The 24,516-nt window shown below is 48.6% G+C and overlaps 2 pseudogenes; one reads left to right on the top strand and one right to left on the bottom strand.

Annotated features, from left to right (window-relative positions):
* Nucleotides 1–16,116: 16,116 nt before the first annotated feature.
* Nucleotides 16,117–16,244, top strand: LOC136588850 (U2 spliceosomal RNA; annotated as a pseudogene).
* Nucleotides 16,245–22,313: 6,069 nt separating this feature from the next.
* On the bottom strand, nt 22,314–22,441 carry LOC136588917 (U2 spliceosomal RNA; annotated as a pseudogene).
* Between the last annotated feature and the right edge of the window lie 2,075 nt (nt 22,442–24,516).

Below are 24,516 nucleotides of genomic sequence, written 5' to 3'. Positions count from 1 at the left end.
CACAATGCACGCTTTTTGACCGGATGGAGGAAAATCGGGTTGCTGGAGGTCACGTGACCGAAGTGATAAGCGGCTCCAGGAGAAGATTTGGGATAAGAAGAAGAGGTAAGCAGGCTGCCTGGGGAGCAATAGGTAAGGAGCTCCCTACCACTGACACGAACAGAGCCTCGCTCGGTAGTCGTCACCCCACTTGCCTCGGCTCCTGAAAACAAAGTGGTGTAGACATGTAATGGTGTTGTGCAGAAGACTAGGAAAGCTGGAGGCAAGTTGTGGCAAGTTTGGCCTGGTCATTAAGGCGCAAACAGGCTTTCATTTTTTTGGCAATTGTGTCAATTTAAAAACTGGGTTTTTTGGACAGTGTACATAGGAATGAAGACATTCACCCCAAAATGGATACCCCCGCTGTCCCGTGTTCAGAAACATACCCATTGTGGCCCTAATCTACTTAAAGGACACATGGCTAGGCCTATAATGGAAGGAGCACCCATTGGATTTCAGGGTACAACGGAATAAATTCCAGTCCCCATTGCCCACTTGTAGAGACATTGGGCGGCCAAAACGAAAAAGAACCCTCACAAATGACCCTATTTTGAAAACTAGACCCCTTAACAAATTCATCTAGGGGTGTACTGCGTATTTTGACCCCACAGTATTTGACTGAATCTAAGCAAAGCAGAAGGAAAAAATTACGATTTTCATTTGTTTGGCAATTTTGTCAATTTAAAAACTGGTTTTTTTTTACAGCACACATAGGAATGAAGACTTTCACCCCAAAATGGATCCCCCCGTTTGTCCCGTGTTCAGAAACATACCCATTGTGGCCCTAATCTACTTACAGGACACATGGCTAGGCCTATAATGGAGGGAATGCCCGCTGGATTTCTGGGCAGAACTGAATAATTTCCAGGCCCCATTGCCCACTTATACAGAAAAAAAAACTGACATCCTAAAAATAATCCCTCCCCCCCGCCATCCCCATTTTTTTGGCATTCCCTAAATATTAGATAAAGGTAATAATATAAACTGCGTTTTATGTCCGAAGACAGGGGTAATTACGGAGGCTCCTTGGGATGGGCACATGGGGCAAGAAAACCGGGTATCCCCCCTCCTCTCATGTATTTTGGGGGGAATTTCGTAACCTCAGCAGCGGGTATGGGGTGTAAAAAGTGGCGCTCTGTGAGGCTTTGTAATTTTGCTGCGGTGCGGCGGTCTCACAGACAAGGCGCACAACAAGCTGCTCCTGGAACTGCAGGAAGGCGAGCGTTCCCGGGGCTTCTTGTAAATTACGGATTACAGGTAGCGGTCTGAATAACGCCGGGCTTACGTAGCCGTAGGCGGAATCTGCTTGTGGAGGCCCGCAGCGGATTCCAGCTGTGAGCCCGGCTGTGACCCTGCGTACGGCCGCGTAATGTTCTGCGCATAACTGCCTACTGGGGTCAGAAACGCTCTTTTCTCCTTAGGGAGAGCAACTATATTCTATAAACTAAGTGAGGAGACTCAAATGGCCACGCACGCTCCTCTGGGTAATATGCAAATAAGGGAGATGGAATAAATCCTCCACAGTGCCACCTATTGAAAGGCAGCATTCCTTCGAGTCAAAGTGGGACTTTTTATACAAGTCTTCTTACAATGACTGGGAATCAAAAGCAAAGCCAGACTCCATGTACATACAGCTGTTTCCGGGTTATTGCCCATCATCAGTGTACAGTAGGAGTCTGGCTTTTGCTAGTGAGAGGCCTGGGACAGGGGTCAGAAACGCTCTTTTCTCCTTAGGGAGAGCAACTATATACTATAAACTAAGTGAGGAGACTCAAATGGCCACGCACGCTCCTCTGGGTAATATGCAAATAAGGGAGATGGAATAAATCCTCCACAGTGCCACCTATTGAAAGGCAGCATTCCTTCGAGTCAAAGTGGGACTTTTTATACAAGTCTTCTTACAATGACTGGGAATCAAAAGCAAAGCCAGACTCCATGTACATACAGCTGTTTCTGGGTTATTGCCCATCATCAGTGTACAGTAGGAGTCTGGCTTTTGCTAGTGAGAGGCCTGGGACAGGGGTCAGAAACGCTCTTTTCTCCTTAGGGAGAGCAACTATATACTATAAACTAAGTGAGGAGACTCAAATGGCCACGCACGCTCCTCTGGGCATAACTGCCTACTCACACAGGCAGTTTTTTGTTTATATTTCCCGTGCCGTCGCTTAGAGATGACCCGGGTACCCGCAGCCCGTACACAATGTGTTTGCATATGGGCTGCGGGTATATCCGTGGTCATAGAGCACAATGGGCTCTAGGTCGCGGATATCCGCGGTAAAATATAGCATGCCGTGTTCTGTTTCTGCGAGTGGATTACGTAATTCCGACCCGCTAATTGGGTGGAATTGTGTAATCCAATGCATGCGATTGATCCGTGGATTACCGTTGATCAAGCGCATGCAGAACCCGTAATTCCTCTCCGGTCATGTGTGACCGGCCTAATGTTAGTTCGCTACTTTATCATGTGACCGGGGACCGCTCAACGAGGCCCCCGGTCACTGCTCCAAGCACTCAGCAACCATTGGTCGCTGGGAGCAAGGAGATTTAAAATTTCCTGGGCTCCCCGGCTCCTGCGAATGTGTCCGGCATTTTGCCGGCGGGCGCATACCCAGGAGCTGGCAGGATCCATGAAGGATAATCGCATCTGGATTCAAATGCGGAAGCCTCCGAGAAGATGTTTCATCTCCTCTCACCGATCGCATCGGTGAGGGGAGATGAAACTGCCACTTTTTAAAGAACTTTTACGTGATCGCCATTATGCATTGGATAACGGCGATCACGTGACCAGTAACCGCATAACGCGGCTCCCCGTGACATCTCCAGGCTCTTGGCTACCTTTGGTAGCCAGCAGCAGGGAGATGTTACATTTCTTGGGCAATCTTTCACTTTTGCGCATGCGTCCGCCATCATGCTGACGGGCGCATGCGCAGAAGCTGGGGTAAGGTCCACGGATCAACATCCCACCAGGGAACAAATCCGGGACCTTGGGTACGTAATTTCATCCCCCTTACGGATACGATCCGTAAGGGGAGATGAAACTTTAACTTTTTAAACTTTTAACTTTTTTTTTTTTTACTTTTTAACTTTATATGATCACCGTTATCCGATGCATAATGGTGATCATATGACTGGAAACCGCATACAGCTATCTGTGACAGCCGGGTGCAGGGAGATTTTGAATTTGCCGGGCTCGCCGGCTTCTGCGCATGCGCGCCACATTATTTAGATCCCACATTTTCAGGAATTAATGCAATTTAGATTTAAAAAAAAAAAAAGTGTTCGGGTAATGTGCTATTCTAAAATTTTTTCCCCCAAAATCATTTTCATGTGCACTGACACCTCAAAATGGATACCCCTGTTTGTATTGTTTTCAGAAATGTACCCATTGTGGCCCTAATGTTATGTTAGTATGCACAAATGGGACCCAAAATGTAATCAGTACTATGCGGCTTTCTGAACAGACTGTTATGATCGTGTGGGCAGATTTAGCAGACTGCCAACACCATCGTGACCAAAGGACTAGTAGTCTAGTAGTATACATGCACACAGGAAATTCACATGGAATCCATGCCACTGACCCTGTGCTAAAAGGGGGGGGTCGACAGTGGCCCAACCTAAGCGTAGACATCGCCCAAATAAGAGGGCGGCCCAGCGGTCTTCGGAACTGGGCCATAGCTGATCTTAGGAGCCACAGAACAGGACACACGCATGGCATATAACAGAGACAGAACAGAATACACAGAGATAGAAAACACTGCATACAGAAGCCAAAAATGCAACCACTACTAACAGATAGGCTGATTATAAAGAACAGGTATTACTTGACATTTTAGACAAAACGTGAAGCTAGCGGGCGAACTTCTAAGCTCCTGGTTATACCGCTATTCCCTACCCTAACCATGAGTCCAGGAGACCCGGACAACGATCACACAGGAGATCTCTAATAAATCTCTAAACCGCTATAAGCTACATACTGTCCCTGCTTTTCTTCACCACAACTTTAATAGATCCAGACATCTCATTTGGACAATTGGTATGTTTTTCCGAAGCTTTGTTAGCTGTGTGCTAATTTGGTACAGTATTGTGATGGCACCTGTACGTTTGCAAGAAAATAAATAAAAGCTATTAGTGTATCCAAAAATGGCAAATAAAAAATAAAAATTCAAAAATTTTATGTAATCTGTTATCCGGCCTATAAGATGAAATTTTAACACAGCAAATTATTGTCCAAATTCGACGTACGTGTACACACGCGTACGTACATACACACGCGTACGTACATACATACACGTACGTACGTACACGTACATACATACACGGGAGTACGTACATGCACGGACGTACATACATAAACGCACGTACGTACATACATGTACATACGTACATACATACACGCACATACATACACGCACGTAGGTACATACATACACGCACGTACGTACATACATACACGCACGTACGTACGTACATACATACATACACGCACGTACATACATACATACATACACACACGCACGCACGTACACACACGCACATACATACACGCACGCACGTACATACACACACGCAGCTGATGACGAGTGCGAACCGCTGCCACTTCAGTCTATGCCAGACGCAGCACCGTACATTTCCGGCTGTACACGCCTGCATAGGATTGCATTTTAATACGCAATCCTATGCAGAAGGCCGTGGTTTATCTACGCGAAATCACGCGCAGAAAACAAACCGCGCCATGCTCTAATTCTGTGCGGGGTTCGCAGAGCCCCGGACATAAACGTCACTCGTTGGCTGCCGGCTCTGCGCATGCGCCGTCTGCTGGCACATGAGTCAGAGCTGCGGGAGCGGGCGAGTTCCGCACTGCTCTCTGCAGGCGCTCAGGTCGGGTCCCGTTGCGAGCAGCTGGATGCGACACGGCCGTCTGCAGGCGGCCTTAGGCCTCATGTCCACTAGAAAAATGCAATCCGCGTAGAATCAGGCGTCACGCGTTCGATTGCCCATGCGCGCTGAGGCGTCATGCGGGACTCCGAAACCGGAAGTATTGGGGTCTCTTGGGGCCGCCGTGACGGGCTCCGCCCCGGAATTCCATGGCAGAGCCTGTCACAGCCATGTGCAGCCGGCTTTACAGTGTGGGTAATCAGGAGTCTGAAAACATAAATAAGGTAAAACAAAAAAACAAATTCAAATCACGTTTTATTATTTATTAAAAATGTGGATTTTACACCAAGTGTCATTCCCTGATAAACCAAAGGCCGCTGTGTTTGGGTATCTTTTCTGTGTACTCAATCGGTGTAAAATATTGCGCAGTTTTTCAGGATCCTCCGTCATAATTCTTTGAAAGAAAAAGCTTATAAAAAAAAAAAAAAGGTGAGTCACAGGCAAAAAGCAGTCCAATAGCCCTAAACAATATTGTTAAAGGGGCGTTCGAGGCTATCGCTCTTCATTACTGCGAAAGCTTCTTCCCAGGAGCGTGGGCGCAATACACTCGGCGGCACGAAGCGCAATTGTGCCTCGAGGAGAGCGATCCCTTGGCCGGCTTTACCGATACCATGCTACACAGCAGATGAAAGATATGTTTTTTTTCAGACAGCATTCGCTAGTTGTTACCATGTACGTCAGGCGCAAACAGAGCTGTAAGTCACGGATGAGAATAACGGAGAAAAAGATTCCTGAAAGTCGCCCAAAGAAAATATGGCGGAGCGAGAAAACCAAACTAAAACGACGCAGACAGTTCTCAGCGAGGCACAGGATTTACTGAATGTAAAACTATTCGTCTGCAATACAACCCCCCCCCCCCCCATATGAAATAGAGGAAAATGCACAGAAAAGTTGAATATCTATATCTCTCTCTATAGGGGCCACAACAGCCATGATTATACAAGAGGCTTCTGTACCGCAATGCCTCATCAGTTACAGTAGTGATCATAGGTAATGGCAAGCAGGGACACCTGTTGTCATGGCAACTAATCGGCCCGCCACGATTACAAGGGCCAGACGACATAACATAGGGAGCACGCTCCCTCGGGGAATCCTCTACTTGCTTACATCTCAACAGAATGTAGGAGTTTAATAGTAGGGATCGCTATCCTTATGTACCCCGCTGTAGCAGTGGGAAGCCCACTATCGGATGGTGTGAGCTCAGCTTCTGATCCCACGCCATCCACATGATGTACGGCCTATAATGGAGGGAACACCCGTTGGATTTCAGTGCACAACTGAATAAATTCCAGGCCCCATTGCCCACTTGTGCGGGAAAAAAAATTGACTTTCTAAAAATAATCCCCCTCTACAACCCCCCTCCCCCCTGCCATCCCCAATTTTTAGCATTCCCTAAATCTTAGATAAAAGTAATAATATAAACTGCGTTTTATGTCCGACGGCGGGGTAATTACAGAGGCTGGTTGAGATGGGCACATGGGGCAAGAAAATCAGGTATCCGCCCTCCTCTCATGCTTTTTTGGGGGTATTTCTTGACCTCAGCGGCGGGTATGGGGTGTAAAAAGTGGCGCTCTGTGAGGCTTCGTATGCTTGCCATGGTGCGGAAGTCTCACACAGAAGACTCTCAACAAGCTGCTCTTGGAACTGCAGGAAGGCAAGCGTTCCCGGGGCTTCTTGTAAATTATGTATTCTAGGTAGTGGTCTGAATAACGCTGGGATCACACTGCCGTATGTAGAATCCACTTGTGGAGGCCGGCGGGCGCATGCACAGAAGCCGGAAGGGTCCATGGAGGATAACCGGATCTGGATTCAAATGCGGAAGCCTCCGAGAAGATGTTTCATCTCCTCTCGCTGATGGCCGGGGTAAGGTCCGCGGATCAACATCCCATCAGGGGACAAATCCGGGGACCTTAGGTACGTAATTTCATCTCCTCTTATGGATACGAAGTGGGGTGAGTATCTTCACCTTCCCTCATGGATCCGATCCATGAGGGGAGGTGAAACTTATGAATGTGTGTGTGTGTATGAATGTGTGTGCGTGTGTATATGAATGTGTGTGAGAATGAGTGTGTGTGTGTGTGAAAATGAATGTGTGTGTGTGTATGAATATGTGTGTGTATGAATGTGTGTGTGTGTATGAATGTGTGTGTGTGTTTGTGTGTGTGTATGTATGAATGTGTGTGTGTATGTATGAATGTGTGTGTGTGTGTATGAATGTGTGTGTGTGTGTGAGAATGAATGTGTGTGTATGTATGAGTGTGTGTGTGTGTGTGTATGTATGAGTGTGTGTGTGTGTGTATGTATGAGTGTGTGTGTGTGTATGTATGATAAAGAGCTGGTATGTGAGGTTGAAACGTCGCACTCCTTTTCATGCTTACATACTGGGAAAATAAAAGCTGATTTTTCTACGAAAAAGTTATCCAATGTGCTGGTCCTCCTTCTGAAACTTTCCTAAACACTCTGCTCCTCACACAGCCGCCCGCCTGCTCACCCACTTACTCAGCCACCCCCTCTCTCTCACACACACACTTGCTGTGTTCAATTTGTCTTATTGGTCGAAAAAGACATTACATTAGATTACATTTGAGTATTTAATTCCTTTTTTTTTTTTTAGCAAACGTACAGGTTCCATCACAATACTGTACCAAATTTCCACTAACTGAACAAACCTTCGGAGAAACATACCAATTGTCCAAATAAGATATCTTTATCTATTAAAGTAGGAGTGAAAAAAGCAGGAACAGTGTGTTGCCTATAGATGTTTAGAGATGTATTAGGCAATAACTATGCAAACCCACGGAACTAAGCCAATTGCAGGGAATAGAGCCTCCTGAGTGTGAACAAGCTGGTGATGCCACCAGCTGCTTCCTTTGGGTAAGTGAGTGGAGCTACTGAAGAGAGGAGCCGCTCCAATCTAGTCTTGTGGAGCTAGTGAGCGCTATATTACCTTCAGAGGGGAAGGATGGGTGGGGCGCTGTTGGATCCTGGGGGGGGTGTTGGATCCTGACAGTCATCAAAGGGATGACAAACAGCTAGAACTAGAAGTAATAGATGCAATATAGACCATCCACCATAACACTGATACATATGGTTGGTGAGGAGACAAACTGCTATAGGCGTGCCGCGCGCCGGGCACATCCGCCGGGCCGAAGAAAGAAGATCCGGCCGCAAAGAAGAGGAGATCTGCCCGGTCCGCTACGGGTAAGTTATTCTTATTTTTTTTTCATGCTCCACATTTTTCTTAATTCACTTTTATTGACCATCCGCGGGTATTTATCTACCCGCAGGTGGTCAATGCATCCCTATGGGGTGCGGATCCGCGTGCGGGTGATCCGCTGCGGATTTTAATTCTTCTTTTCCCCGTGGACATGAGGCCTAAAGGCTCTGCATATCCAAGTGATTCTGATATTGTTTTTTTGCCACATGTTGTACTTCATTTAGGTGGTGAAAATAGTCTGATAAAATTAGTGTATATTTATTAAAAGCGTCAAAATTGAGAAAAAATTTATAAAAATGTAATTTATTTTCAGCCGCAATATCTCAAACATGTGCAAACATACTGTACAAATCTTTGATAAGATATATATTTCCATCTGTTTACTTTATTCTGGACGCACATTAGAAAAACTTCATTTTTTTTTTTAACCATTTAGGAGACGTACAAATTTTACATTGATTTTTAACATTTTGAGGAACACTTTCTTTTCCTGCACCAAGCCAAGATTGCAAAGTCTCATGGGTGTCCAAATGATAGATCCCCCCACAAATGACCCCATTTTATAAACTACACCCCTTAATGTATTCACTGAGGGGGTCAAAAATGCAAATATGTCATTTTAATTTTAATGATGGGATTTTTTTCTATATTGCACATGAAGATGAGGATTGGCACCCCAAAATGGAGACCCCCTGTATGTCCCGTGTTCAGAGATATACCCATTGTGGCCCTAATCTTGTGTCCGTATGCACAATGGGGGCCAAACCGAAAGGAGCAGCCGGTGGCTTTGTGAAGTTATTTTGCATGAAAGTGTTTTAGGCCCCATTGCCCACTTGTGGAGCCCTTGAGCGGCTTTGGAGAACCCCCACAAATGACCCTGTTTAATTGTCTCTTTATTAACAATTTTCCATTACAATCAAAAGAGAAAAAGAGAAAAAAAAAGGGACTTTTCATATTGTTAACATATTGAAGTGTAGTAGTACTGTGGCAATATCCAAATTATACCAGAACTACAGAGCAGAATAGAGCATATATATATAACATATTGAAAGAGGAACAAAATAAAATAAAATAACATGGAATAAAATAACATGAGATAGAGGAGGTACACTTATGATGGGGACTGATGAGTTATTTGAGTCCAAAATCTATCGAATTTACCATACTACCGTATGGGGGGGGGGCAACTCCGAGAAGGGAGATCAGGGGGGCTCCCAATGTTGCTTTTTCTATGCTCACCCATTTTTTGGGGGATGAGGTAACCCACCAGTGTTTGATTTGATCTAGAATAGTGGCTGCGAAGTATCGCTTAATGTCAGGTGCTCTCATACCTCCCAGTTCGTATGGTTTTGCTAAAGTGGCGAATTTTATTCTAGCGTGGGATCCTCCCCAGATGAATTGGTTAATCAAGGCTTGGAGTTTGGTTATGAATTGGGACGGAATTGGGATTGGTACTGTTCTGAAGACATATAGGATTCGGGGTAGCATCATCATTTTGACTGCCGCTATTCTACCTGCCCAGGAGATGAAGGGTTTGCGAAACTTACTTAGAATATTGGGGATACTGTTAAGAAGTGGTAGATAGTTTTTGGAGAAGGTGAGGGAGCTGGGGTATGCTATGTTGATGCCCAGGTATGGCATAGAACTGCTGCACCATGTGAAAGGGAATGCTTCCGTAATGCTTTGGGTCGTCTTGGGGTCCAGGCCTAAATTTAACATTTGGGATTTTGTGTTGTTGATTTTATAGTATGAGACATCTCCAAATTGGTCCAAAGTAGACTGGACATGTGGCAGGGAAGAGGTTGGGTTAGTAATGGCTAAAATGACGTCGTCTGCATATAAACCAATCTTATGTTCTTGTAATGCTACTTTGATCCCTTGAATGTTTGGATTAGTCCTAAACTTTTCAGCCAGTGGTTCCATTACCAAGGCAAATATTAGGGGGGAAAGGGGGCACCCCTGTCTTGTACCATTAGAGATGGCAAATGGAGAGGAAAGGCATCCCGAGGCGAATATCCTTGCTGACGGGGCAGAGTACAGGGACATAATTGCTGTCTTGATACGTCCTGAAAATCCAAACCTCTCCAGGGTGGCTTCCAGGAACCCCCAATGGATTCGATCGAATGCTTTCTCAGCATCTAGTGCTAAGAGCATAGCTGGTGTTCTGTTCCTTTCGGCCACCCTGACCAGGTCTAGAAAGCGACGGGTACCATCCGATGCCTGTCATTGGGGGACAAATCCCACTTGGTCTGTTGCTACTAATACCGGAAGGATTGTGAACAGTCTTATACCAAGGATTTTTGCGTAAATTTTTACATCTGTGTTCAACAGGGAGATAGGTCGGAAATTGGCTGGGGATGTATTCTCCTTCCCTGGTTTGGGGATTGTAACGATCAGAGCTTCCAACATCTCGGGTGGGAAGGAGCCGTTTTCCATCGCCCTGTTGAACACAGATGCCAGATGAGGGGCCAGGAGCGTTGCGAATTTTTTATAATAACCGTTTGAAAATCCGTCCGGGCCTGGGGTTTTGTGGGGCTTAAGTAATTTAATCACGTCCTCCACTTCCTGAGAGGTGATTGGGGAAGAGAGATTTTCTATTTGCTCGGGAGACAGGCGAGGGAGGTTCACACTTTGTAGGAAACTGTGTATTTCTTCCTTTTGGGGATGGTGTATGTTTTGGTTATTTTTTAAGTTATATAAGGAGGAATAATATGCAGCAAATGCGTTCGCCATTTTTTGGGGATGGAAGATTTTTCTGCCTTGTGGGTCGAGGAGGTATGCAATTCTTTCTTTAGTTCTAAGATCTTTGAGCTGCTTCGCTAGTAAGGCCCCCGTCCTATTGTCGTGCGCATAAAATTGCATTCTGAGTTTTTGAAACGCGATGTCATGTTTAAAAACCAACAGGTTTTGTAGCTTCGCCCGAAGGTTAAAAAGGTCTGTTGTCCTTTGTGGGGTAGGTTTATTTTTATTTAATGCTTCTAGGGATTTAATTTTGTCCATTAGGAGGTTAAATTCCTCTTCTCTTTTCTTTTTGGCTCTTGCTCCAAGTTTAATAAATATGCCTCTCATGTAGGCTTTGTGTGTATTCCACACTGTGGAGATGTTCGGGACTGATCCTATATTGTTTGCAAAAAATCCTTCTAATTCCTCTTTAAGAGGTAGTTCGTGCTCAGGATGGTTTAAAGTGTATTCATTTAATCTTCATGGGAATGATGGGGAGTAGTTGAATTTCTCTTGGAGCGTTAAGGATATGGGGGCGTGGTCAGACCATGATATTGTTCCAATATCCGCCTGTAAAACCCCCTCGAGGCCTGCCCGTGGCAGCAGGAACATATCTATCCTAGAATAAGATGCATGTGGCGCGGAGAGAAACGTGTAGTCCCTCTACGATCCATGCATGCACCTCCACACGTCGTATAATTCTTCTGAGTGTATGATTGGGACAATGGGTGACATGCCCCTGCCGCTCGCGGTGGAGTCCAAGGTAGGGTCCACCACTGAGTTTAGATCTCCTCCGATCACCAAATTCCCCTCTCGAATTTTAGCCACTTCGGAAAGAACATGTTTGAAGAATTTGGCCTGCCTTTTAAATGGGAAGTAGACATTTACTAGAGTGTAGGTGGTGGCGTTAATTACGCAGACTAATATTAGAAATCGTCCGCCTGGGTCCACGTATACGTTTTTTTGGGAAAATGTAACGTTCCGGCTAATGGCTATCATTACGCCTTTCTTTTTTTTCCCTTCATTTGATGCCAGGAAAATGTTTGGAAATTTAGGGTGGTTGCAGGGGGGGTGTTTATCTCTCAGGAAGTGTGTCTCTTGGGCGAGGAAGATGTCTGAGTGGGACTTAAGAGCCTTTCTCCAAAGCATGCTACGTTTATAGGGGCTGTTCAGGCCTTTTACATTTAGGGATGTGATGCTAATGGGCATAACTGGTAGGTGGTTTATACGCTGGGGAGTCGTTGTGTTTTTTCATATTAAGTATGGTGGGGGGGTAGGGAAGTGGCCTCCTACTGAACCTTTTATAACTATATTTGACATAAGGAAAAAAAACATCATTAACAGTTAACAAAATCAAAATATTGTTCATCCAGCGCCTATCTGCACTGGATGAATGAACCTTAGGTAGGGGTGGCATTTTAAACCATCCACTTTAGGCTCCGTAAAGGAGAAATATAACTATGGGTTCAAGACCCTTTACAACATCAATTTATGCGTGTCTGCCATGCTTATCTGCTGTTTTCCAGTCTTGTTCGATTCTTGTAGGAGATTCTACCGCCGTCCTCAGAGGCTTCTGAAGGATAGGGATCCCCCATTGTTTCAGGAACGAGACGCCTTCTTCTGGCGAGGTGGCAACCTGGATGGTTCCATTTTTTGAGATCAGTAGTTTGGTTGGGAATCCCCATCTATACTTGATGTGCGCCTCTCGTAGTGCTGCTGTAACTTCTGTAAACTTTCTCCGAGACTGCAGAGTGGCGGCTGAAAGATCTGGAAATATTTGTATGTCTTCATATGGAGTCGGTAGTGTGCCTCTACACCTTCCAACTGCCAAGACTTCCTCTTTTATTTTATGGAAGTGTATTCTTGCTAAGATGTCTCTGGGGGCTGACTCAGGGACAGAGCGTGCTTTTGGAATTCTGTGGGCTCTGTCAACTGCATATTCGATCTCGGGAAGGTCCGGGAGGAGCGTTTGGAGTAATTTGAGTATATATTGTGGAATGTCAGGGGGGGTCACAGTCTCTGGAACTCCCCTAAATTTGAGATTGTTTCTTCTGGATCGGTCTTCCAAGTCTATGACCTTCTCTCTCAAATATGCGACTTCTTCCATACTGCCATGCGCATCTACCAACTCGTTGTGGGCTTTGGTAAATTCTCCCATTTTCCGTTCAAGGTGGTCAGTTCTGGTAGCTAGGTGGTCGATGTTAGATTGTAATTGACCAGAGAGGCTCTGTATATCTTTAGAAATGTCCTTTTGCCGCGAGATTAGCATAGTCTTCAGAGCGTTTATAGTTAAGGGGCTTTCAGAGTCGGGATAAGCTTGGAGATTGTTGATAGGATCTGTCTGCGGGGGAGTTTCTTGTGGATTGTTATTTTGGCTCTTTTTTGCCGCCGGTCCTTTTGGGGAGGGGGAGGCTGGTAGGGGGTCCTGAACATTCCTTTTCCCTCCGCTTCCAGGGGAGGTGTTGGGATTGGCTGGGGTAGGCGGGAGAGATCCTGTGGAGGAGTATGGAGACAGAGCCGCAGGGCTGTGGGTGTTGGGTATTTCTTCGGTTACGGGGATGTTTGAATGAGATGTGGCGGGTTTGTTTTTGTTGCTCTGTGTGCCAGGCGGGAAGTACTCTGAGAGTCTCCTGGGGGCCGTTGCTTTAATACGTCGCTGAACCATCCTGAATAGTTAATTCTTGGATATGCGCTGTGGATTGGTCGCTATTTGTTGTATAGTGGTCTACCGGGTGGCGTATTCTTTATGGAGGCGTTGGAAGGCGTAGTTGTTTGTTAAAAGTTCCTTTAGAAGCTCATTGATGTTGAGTGGTCCTGTTATGTGTTGCTGAGGAGCCTCATGTGGCGGGTGGAGTTAGAACATAGAGTCCTGCTATTCCATCTTGAGTGCCTTAGGTAGCGCTCCTGTAGAGTTTTGAAGATTTGTTAAGTGTGGCTTTGCCTGATAAGAGTCCTTTCTTTTTTTAGAACTATCAGTATTTGCTGAGAAGAAAGTGTTTGGGATTGAGGAGTCCGCTGGGTCGCACCGGGAATTTGATATTTGCGTCTGCGAGGCGCGCGATGTATTGCTTCCTTGGGTGTTGCGGGGGCTGGGACTTGCTTCCAGGCTATTTTGTAATGCTGAGGAGGCTATATAGTGTTTTTCTGTCAGTACCCTTTGGCACAGGGTCTGTCTTTGTGGGTTGCTGACAGTTTCTATATAGCAGTCTGGCTATGCAGATATTCCTCCACAGATCACTTGGCAGTAAGGTGGGGAGGTATTCTCCTTGTAGTTAACTGTGGGTCCCTCTTCTCAACACACTTAGGCCTCCTTCCCACGAATGGATTTACGCCGCGTAAATCCGCGGCAAAAATCCGCTGCGTTGCCCCATGCTATTAGGTTCTATTGAACCTAATAGCACAATGCACACGATGCGTAATTCCACCGCGGAATTACGCACCGTGAAATCTCCCGTTGTCACCCGCAGCATGTTCTATTTGCTGCGGGTGTACGCGCTGACGGCTTCCATTGCAGTCAATGGAAGCCGTCCGTTCACGCTATCTCCCGCTGCAACCAGCGGAAGATAGCGTGAAAAAACGCTTCCCCGCCTACCGCCGCGCGTCATGTGACGCGGCCGGCGCGTCACGTGACACGGCCGGCCGCGTCATGTGACGCGGTGGGCGTGTCACATGACGCGACGGCGGTGGGCGGGGAAGCGTCTTCACGCGATCTTCCGCTGGTAAGTATGGGGTCTCTGGGGGGCGCCGTGACGGGCTTCACTGCGTAATATTACGCGGCGGAGCCCGTCACGCTCGTGGGAAGGAGGCCTTAGGGGCCTCGTTGCTCTTTCTAATGGGCAAGGATTGGCTTTGTTTAGTGCTTTGAGAAAGGGATGAGAAGAGGTTCAGGTCCTGGTTATCTCTGTTTTGGCCACTAGATGGTGCTGTGGTGCATTGATATTTGAACTGCACTATACTTTAATGGAGCCTGCTGTCGGTCTGAGAGCTCCGGGGAGAGGACCTCCGTTCCCCCGCTGCACGTCAGAAATAGTGAGTACTGCTTTAAACTTTGCCTGGTGTTGATGTGCTGGGAGGATCACAGTATCCTCTCTTTTTTACTTTTACTTTTCTGCTCTGGTCTGGCTAGTATGCCAAGCAGCCTGCTCGACTCAGGGGGGGGGGGGGGCGAGATGGCCGCTGCCTCACAGGGAGCTAGAGACTAGGTGCAGATCTTCCGGTGTGCCCGCCCGTGCTGATTGTCGGCTCTGGGGAGCAGGAGGGGGAAAACCACCAGCGTGGGGATTAGTCCAGCGGGGGATCACCCTGATGAGTGTATGTGCCGCCGAGTTGCAGGTTGGTGGCCACGGCGGTATATTCAGAGGGAGGGAGCCGCGGCTGTGTATTTGCAAGGCGCTGCGGTGAGAGCGCGGGCACTGAGGGTGACAGAGCCTCCCCTCCAAGTCGGCAGGGGTTACCTTGTGCCGTAGTCCTCTGCTTGGGGCTCCGTGAGCGGTCCTCGCCGGGTGTTTCTGAGCGCGGTACTTGTCGGGTTAGGCCGCGGGCGCGGGCCGCTGTGCAGGGCCGCGGCTCTTCGGCTTCTTTTTGGCGGCTGGAGATCACCAGGTGAGCCTTGTCCGGGCCGGTTGTGGGTTCTGGTGGGTCCCCAGGTGCTGTGCTCTTGTCTGCCTCTGTTTGGGTCACTGATTTGACCCAGAAAAGGGCTGAAAAGGGAGATTCTGTGGAGGAGCAAAACAGCGTGCGACCTCTCTCCTTGCTTGCTAAGCCACGCCCCGGGCCATAGTGTTTTTACGTCCTCCCGAAGTGGGCTTTATTCTCTGAGGACGTAAAAACATGTGTCCTGCAGAGAATAAAGCCCCTCGGGCTCTGGACGTGACAGCTCCATGCTGTCGGTGTCCGCAGCATGGAGCTGTCATCCCGGGCTGTTCGGACCCCCCCACCCCCGGCATTGCGATCGGCGCTATGCAATGGATATGGATGCATTAGACACCCGCAGGTAGTAAAATACCTGCGGATGTCATTTTTCCCTGCAGGCGCGGGTCCCGCGTGCAGGAAAAAATCCGGACATGCTCCATTCAGGCGCGGGTCTCCCGCGGGGACGGCTCACCACGGTTGAGAAGGCGTTGGGCGGGGCTATGCAAAGGTCTTCCGGCTCCCTCAGTGCATTGTGGGTGTGCCCGGAGTGTTGGCTGAGCGTGTTGCATCTGATACGTCCCCTATCTGGGGATCATATATTAAATGGATTTTTAGAACAGGGAGCTGGAAAAAGTGCTTGCTCTGTCCACTCCGCACATTGACCTGGTATTGCAGTACCTCCAGTACTGGTGCACCCCCTTTCCTACAGCAGTTTCCAAAAGCAGGAAAAAAAACTGATGAGCAAGAGGTGCAGCGCAGCTGTGGCTGCTAACAACCAAGCACTTAGATTTAGGCCTCATGTCCACGTGATACATGGCGGAAGTATCGCATGATACTTGTGCGACGGCTCGTGTTTTTGCGTGATGTCCTGTAGTTTTTATTTGTACCATTTTGGAGTTTATAAGACTTTTTTATCGCTGTTTATTATAACTTTTTTTGGAGATAGGAATCGGTTACGTGCACACTTCCCATAGACTTGTACAGGGACCCTTGGTGCGCAAATGTGCACAAAAATAGAGCATGGTGAGGTTTTGCACGCATGCGAAATGTGTGAGTAAAGAGAATTCTGAAGGCATCCATTGAAACAAATATGTTTGTGTGAAGCGGCCCTTACTGTACTTTTGTTAGCACGAATCAAGCACATTTGCAAGCGCAAAAAAACACGCAACCATGCCGCCATTTATTGAAATGGGCAATTAGTGTAATTAGAATAATACATGTTCTGCCCCTGCAGAAATGCACGAGAAAATAAAGGGGACTGCTTTTTTTTTTAACAAAATGCGCATGCAAAATACACTTATGTGAAGGAACTCGCTGCAATCAGCGGGTTCTACTGACGTGTATTTAGCATGTATATTTTTCATGCATAATATGCTGCGCAAATACATCTGTGTGAATCTGGCCGAAGAGCCCACGGTGGTATGCGTAAAACGCTGCGTCTCTGCGGTGAGAACACAGTCGTGGACATGAGCCCTAAGGCTGGAGCTCTATGGAGTCTTTCGCCATGACATGGGTCATGTGACCAAAGATCGCTGTGCAGCCCTGTGAACTTGCATTCTCAAATATATCAATGGGGTCGCGCAAGTTCCCACAACCTATAGATTGCTTAAACCTCTACGAGGTTGGATTTTTGCAATATATTGGTCGCAGCTACTTGTGAGTTGTATCGCAACTCCATTGTCTTCAGTAAGGCCGGTTGCACACGACTGCTTCACATTCCGAATGCGGGATACCACAGCGGAATCTGGCCGTTAACCCAGACGGCGACCCTGCGTTCCTGCAGAATCTGTAATGCGGATGACCGCGAGAGTGAAGGAAGTAGCAGTAGTATGTATCTTTCAATGCGTGTGATTTGCTGCGGATCCTCCGTGTGGACGACGACTGTGGATTGAACAATAGGAAACCGGTGGTGTGAAGCCGGCCCGAGAGTGTGAGGTCGCAGGGCTATACAGCAATTTTGGTCGCGTAGCACTAGTCTCATTGCATGACTACGACTCCGCCGTTCATGGGAGCTCAGTGCTTGACCATCTCCGTCAGCTCCACAGAAGTGAATGGAGAAGTAGTCACACGTTTAAAGAAATCTCATCCATATAATGCGGAAAAACAATCTACAGTTTAAATTGACCTGTGGGGCGGATTTTAAAGCTGCCCCTTCAGCAGCGCTCTGCACTCACACTATAGCAGGTTAGTGTGAGAGCGCAGAGTGCTGCTGAAGGGGCCACGGGATTGTTCCTTTTAGAACAAAAGTTCCTGGCGGGAACAAATCCCAATCATCATCTTCCGCCAAGTCACTAAGATGACTAATCCGATATTTTTGTATCTAAGTGAACTGAATATGGCCGCCACCACAACTTGCCTCCAGCTTTCCTAGTCTTCTGCACAACATCATTACATGTCTACACCACTTTGTTTTCAGGAGCCGAGGCAAGTGGGGTGACGACTACCGAGCGAGGCTCTGTTCGTGTCAGTGGTAGGGAGCTCCATGATGGTCATCAGGTTACCAACATGTTTTGTCACCCAGCTTTCCTAGTTCCTGAATGGCCAGCTTCACAGAGCGCCACTTTTTACAACCCATACCCGTCGCTGAGGTCAAGAAATACCCCAAAAAGCATTAGAGGAGGGGGGAAACCTGGTTTTCTTGCCCCATGTGCCCATCCCAACCAGCCTCTGTAATTACCCCCGCCGTCGGACATAAAACGCAGTTTACGTTATTTTAGGGAATGCTAAAATGCTCCTCTCTTCAGTAGCTCCACTCTAGCCACTTCACTGATCTGCTGGATAGAATGTATTGGCTAGTGGTAGGATCTCCCAGCAGCCACTACACTCCAGACGCACCATCCAATCAGTGAGCGGGGAGCAGGGCTAGTGAGCGGCAGCTCTGGGGAGGACGCAGCCGTTCTGAACTCCATGTCTTCTGGGGTGGGTGCGGTGGCCGGGCTTCAGTTCCTGCTGGCAGAGCTGCACATCCAGCAGGTGAGGCCATCATATCTCCAGTGGGCATTAGTGTTTACAGCTGCTTTAACCAGGGCATTGTGGGTAATGGGCGGGGCCATAGTCTCCGCTGGGGCATTGTGGGTAATTGGGGGGGGGGGCTCTCTAGTCTTCGCTGGGACTGGTGGGGTCATAAATGGAGAGGTTTATGTGCACAACAGAAGCAGCTGCACAGCGCAGGCCAAGTCTTCATGCATGGCTGTCGTCGCACAGGAGGCTGGAGGGGCGGGTGTATAACAGCACCTAGCGGAGACGGCGCGGCCCCAACTGCACCGCTCTGCGCCATTTGCGTGCGGCGCGGGGACTTCTTACAGATGCGACACCATTGTACCCGTGGGATTGGTTTACTGGGCTAACAGCTGGCCACGGGTTCCCGTAAAAGGGAAGTCCGCGCCAATATCTGCAGTGGCCGAAGGTTCGTGGCCACTGACTGGTGCCCGCTCATTACCTCGTGTGAACATGGCAGCGATGAGCGGACTAACGAGGAAATGCTCATTTGTTGGCTGATGGCGTCCTTTACATGGGCTAAACATGAACGGCTCCTTGTCGTCTCTCCGTGTAAACCACAACCATAGCTGCGGATTTGGACAGCTCCCAGTGTGTGTATATATATATATATATATATAATACTGGGAGGAAGCTGCAGCAGCTCCGGGCAGCGCTCCTAGGTGATGTGTGTGTATATATATAGGCCTTAGGTTATGGCTGTGATGATAGGATTTCCTCCTGTCAAAGTTGCATCGCACCGCACAAAAATCACGCTTTCATGCGATGCAACAGAGAGGAAGGCTCCATAGGGTAACATGGGCCACGAAACCTCACGAGTCGCGGGCATATCGGGATGTCGCACCCTCCAAAACATGTGAATTGCCCCATTGGAAAGCATGGGCCGAACAAACACGTGATTTGTCGCAGTGTGACTTTATCGCTCATGTAAACGCGGCCTGAGTATTAGGGGACTCCCTAATATATACGAGCCTCCTAACATTTAGGCCATGTTCGTAGCTTGCTGGACCACGTGGTGCTAATAATCTCCGCTGTCGGTGTCCTGCGGCAGATTTGTACGTATTGCTGCGAACGTGTCGGACGCTCCTCGACTTCACAGCAGGTTTGCTGTTTCTGTGTTCATTGTGTGAAAATCCTGCTTAAGACGTGTTCTGCCTCCGAACGCCGACCGTAAATGCGCCAATATTCAGATGGAACGTGAACGGTTGTATTCCCACGTTTGAGCGTTTCACTATTACCCGACTCCAGTTTACCATATGGTGCAGCCAACGTGTCTGTTCATCATATGGCAGAAGGATGGCGTAATACTTAACTTCTCCTGCGGGGGCGTTGCAGGGGAATTAAACACTTCGGCCTTTTTCACGCGGCAGAGCAAATATTGCACGTATATGAACCGCGGCTCGTTCTATCTTTGGGCGGGGCCTTGCATCACCCATTGTTTTAATGGGGCTGGCGGCAGCATCGCACCGCGTGCTAGGTGAGGACAGCCGCAGCGGGAGGGAGGGGAGGCAGTTTTATTACAAAAATGACTCACATCCACAGAAAAATCGTACGTTAGCGAGCGCGAAAACGGGCCGCGATTCACGGCCTGGTATCGCACTCACTGTGTGACATTAGCCTTACTGCCAGATCTTCCTTGGATTACAGCGGATCGCTGGGGGTTCAGCTAACCTAATGCCAACACAATGGATCTCCCAGCCTTCCTAGAACCCTCTAGAGCAGTGCTCCCCACCTCCGCCCCTCAGCGCCCCCAACAGGTCATGTACAGGATCTCGTATAGTAAGAACACCTGTGGCAATGTCTGAGGTACCGATGATAATTACATCACCTGTACAACACTGAGGAAGTCCTGAAAACATGACCTGTGGGGTCCCGAGGACTGGAGGTGGGAGTCACTGCCCTACAGTGATATGACAAAAGGAGGCTGACTGGCCATTCAGGGACTAGGAAAGCTGGGTGACAGAACTGTTGGTAACCTGATGACCATCATGGAGCCCCCTACCGCTGACACGAACAGAGCCTCGCTCGGTAGTCGTCACACCACTTGCCTCGGCTCCTGAAAACAAAGTGGTGTAGACATGTAATGATGTTGTGCAGAAGACTAGGAAAGCTGGAGGCAAGTTGTGGTGGCGGCCATATTCAGTTCACTTAGATACAAAAATATCGGATTAGTCATCTTAGTGACTTGGCGGAAGATGATGATTGGGATTTGTTCCCGCCAGGAACTTTTGTTCTAAAAGGAACAATCCCGTGGCCCCTTCAGCAGCACTCTGCGCTCTCACACTAACCTGCTATAGTGTGAGTGCAGAGCGCTGCTGAAGGGGCAGCTTTAAAATCCGCCCCACAGGTCAATTTAAACTGTAGATTGTTTTTCCGCATTATATGGATGAGATTTCTTTAAACGTGTGACTACTTCTCCATTCACTTCTGTGGAGCTGACGGAGATGGTCAAGCACTGAGCTCCCATGAACGGCGGAGTCGTAGTCATGCAATGAGACTAGTGCTACGCGACCAAAATTGCTGTATAGCCCTGCGACCTCACACTCTCGGGCCGGCTTCACACCACCGGTTTCCTATTGTTCAATCCACAGTCGTCGTCCACACGGAGGATCCGCAGCAAATCACACGCATTGAAAGATACATACTACTGCTACTTCCTTCACTCTCGCGGTCATCCGCATTACAGATTCTGCAGGAACGCAGGGTCGCCGTCTGGGTTAACGGCCAGATTCCGCTGTGGTATCCCGCATTCGGAATGTGAAGCAGTCGTGTGCAACCGGCCTTACTGAAGACAATGGAGTTGCGATACAACTCACAAGTAGCTGCGACCAATATATTGCAAAAATCCAACCTCGTAGAGGTTTAAGCAATCTATAGGTTGTGGGAACTTGCGCGACCCCATTGATATATTTGAGAATGCAAGTTCACAGGGCTGCACAGCGATCTTTGGTCACATGACCCATGTCATGGCGAAAGACTCCATAGAGCTCCAGCCTTAGGGCTCATGTCCACGACTGTGTTCTCACCGCAGAGACGCAGCGTTTTACGCATACCACCGTGGGCTCTTCGGCCAGATTCACACAGATGTATTTGCGCAGCATATTATGCATGAAAAATATACATGCTAAATACACGTCAGTAGAACCCGCTGATTGCAGCGAGTTCCTTCACATAAGTGTATTTTGCATGCGCATTTTGTTAAAAAAAAAAGCAGTCCCCTTTATTTTCTCGTGCATTTATGCAGGGGCAGAACATGTATTATTCTAATTACACTAATTGCCCATTTCAATAAATGGCGGCATGGTTGCGTGTTTTTTTGCGCTTGCAAATGTGCTTGATTCGTGCTAACAAAAGTACAGTAAGGGCCGCTTCACACAAACATATTTGTTTCAATGGATGCCTTCAGAATTCTCTTTACTCACACATTTCGCATGCGTGCAAAACCTCACCATGCTCTATTTTTGTGCACATTTGCGCACCAAGGGTCCCTGTACAAGTCTATGGGAAGTGTGCACGTAACCGATTCCTATCTCCAAAAAAAGTTATAATAAACAGCGATAAAAAAGTCTTATAAACTCCAAAATGGTACAAATAAAAACTACAGGACATCACGCAAAAACACGAGCCGTCGCACAAGTATCATGCGATACTTCCGCCATGTATCACGTGGACATGAGGCCTAAATCTAAGTGCTTGGTTGTTAGCAGCCGCAGCTGCGCTGCACCTCTTGCTCATCAGTTTTTTTTCCTGCTTTTGGAAACTGCTGTAGGAAAGGGGGTGCACCAGTACTGGAGGTACTGCAATACCAGGTCAATGTGCGGAGTGGACAGAGCAAGCACTTTTTCCAGCTCCCTGTTCTAAAAATCCATTTAATATATGATCCCCAGATAGGGGACGTATCAGATGCAACACGCTCAGCCAGCACTCCGGGCACACCCACAATGCACTGAGGGAGCCGGAAGACCTTTGCATAGCCCCGCCCAACGCCTTCTCAACCGTGGTGAGCCGTCCCCGCGGGAGACCCGCGCCTGAATGGAGCATGTCCGGATTTTTTCCTGCACGCGGGACCCGCGCCTGCAGGGAAAAATGACATCCGCAGGTATTTTACTACCTGCGGGTGTCTAATGCATCCATATCCATTGCATAGCGCCGATCGCAATGCCGGGGGTGGGGGGGTCCGAACAGCCCGGGATGACAGCTCCATGCTGCGGACACCGACAGCATGGAGCTGTCACGTCCAGAGCCCGAGGGGCTTTATTCTCTGCAGGACACATGTTTTTACGTCCTCAGAGAATAAAGCCCACTTCGGGAGGACGTAAAAACACTATGGCCCGGGGCGTGGCTTAGCAAGCAAGGAGAGAGGTCGCACGCTGTTTTGCTCCTCCACAGAATCTCCCTTTTCAGCCCTTTTCTGGGTCAAATCAGTGACCCAAACAGAGGCAGACAAGAGCACAGCACCTGGGGACCCACCAGAACCCACAACCGGCCCGGACAAGGCTCACCTGGTGATCTCCAGCCGCCAAAAAGAAGCCGAAGAGCCGCGGCCCTGCACAGCGGCCCGCGCCCGCGGCCCAACCCGACAAGTACCGCGCTCAGAAACACCCGGCGAGGACCGCTCACGGAGCCCCAAGCAGAGGACTACGGCACAAGGTAACCCCTGCCGATTTGGAGGGTAGCTCTGTCGCCCTCAGTGCCCGCGCTCTCACCGCAGCGCCTTGCAAATACACAGCCGCGGCTCCCTCCCTCTGAATATACCGCCGTGGCCACCAACCTGCAACTCGGCGGCACATACACTCATCAGGGTGATCCCCCGCTGGACTAATCCCCACGCTGGTGGTTTTCCCCCTCCTGCTCCCCAGAGCCGACAATCAGCACGGGCGGGCACACCGGAAGATCTGCACCTAGTCTCTAGCTCCCTGTGAGGCAGCGGCCATCTCGCCCCCCCTCCCCCCTGAGTCGAGCAGGCTGCTTGGCATACTAGCCAGACCAGAGCAGAAAAGTAAAAGTAAAAAAGAGAGGATACTGTGATCCTCCCAGCACATCAACACCAGGCAAAGTTTAAAGCAGTACTCACTATTTCTGACGTGCAGCGGGGGAACGGAGGTCCTCTCCCCGGAGCTCTCAGACCGACAGCAGGCTCCATTAAAGTATAGTGCAGTTCAAATATCAATGCACCACAGCACCATCTAGTGGCCAAAACAGAGATAACCAGGACCTGAACCTCTTCTCATCCCTTTCTCAAAGCACTAAACAAAGCCAATCCTTGCCCATTAGAAAGAGCAACGAGGCCCCTAAGGCCTCCTTCCCACGAGCGTGACGGGCTCCGCCGCGTAATATTACGCAGTGAAGCCCGTCACGGCGCCCCCCAGAGACCCCATACTTACCAGCGGAAGATCGCGTGAAGACGCTTCCCCGCCCACCGCCGTCGCGTCATGTGACACGCCCACCGCGTCACATGACGCGGCCGGCCGTGTCACGTGACGCGCCGGCCGCGTCATATGACGCGCGGCGGTAGGCGGGGAAGCGTTTTTTCACGCTATCTTCCGCTGGTTGCAGCGGGAGATAGCGTGAACGGACGGCTTCCATTGACTGCAATGGAAGCCGTCAGCGCGTACACCCGCAGCAAATAGAACATGCTGCGGGTGACAACGGGAGATTTCACGGTGCGTAATTCCGCGGTGGAATTACGCATCGTGTGCATTGTGCTATTAGGTTCAATAGAACCTAATAGCATGGGGCAACGCAGCGGATTTTTGCCGCGGATTTACGCGGCGTAAATCCATTCGTGGGAAGGAGGCCTAAGTGTGTTGAGAAGAGGGACCCACAGTTAACTACAAGGAGAATACCTCCCCACCTTACTGCCAAGTGATCTGTGGAGGAATATCTGCATAGCCAGACTGCTATATAGAAACTGTCAGCAACCCACAAAGACAGACCCTGTGCCAAAGGGTACTGACAGAAAAACACTATATAGC

This window comes from Eleutherodactylus coqui, chromosome 13 (genome assembly GCF_035609145.1).
Source record: "Eleutherodactylus coqui strain aEleCoq1 chromosome 13, aEleCoq1.hap1, whole genome shotgun sequence".
In the NCBI taxonomy this organism is placed as follows: domain Eukaryota; kingdom Metazoa; phylum Chordata; class Amphibia; order Anura; family Eleutherodactylidae; genus Eleutherodactylus; species Eleutherodactylus coqui.
Note: the sequence above shows the minus strand (reverse complement) of the source record. Positions and strands in the feature narration are given on the sequence as shown.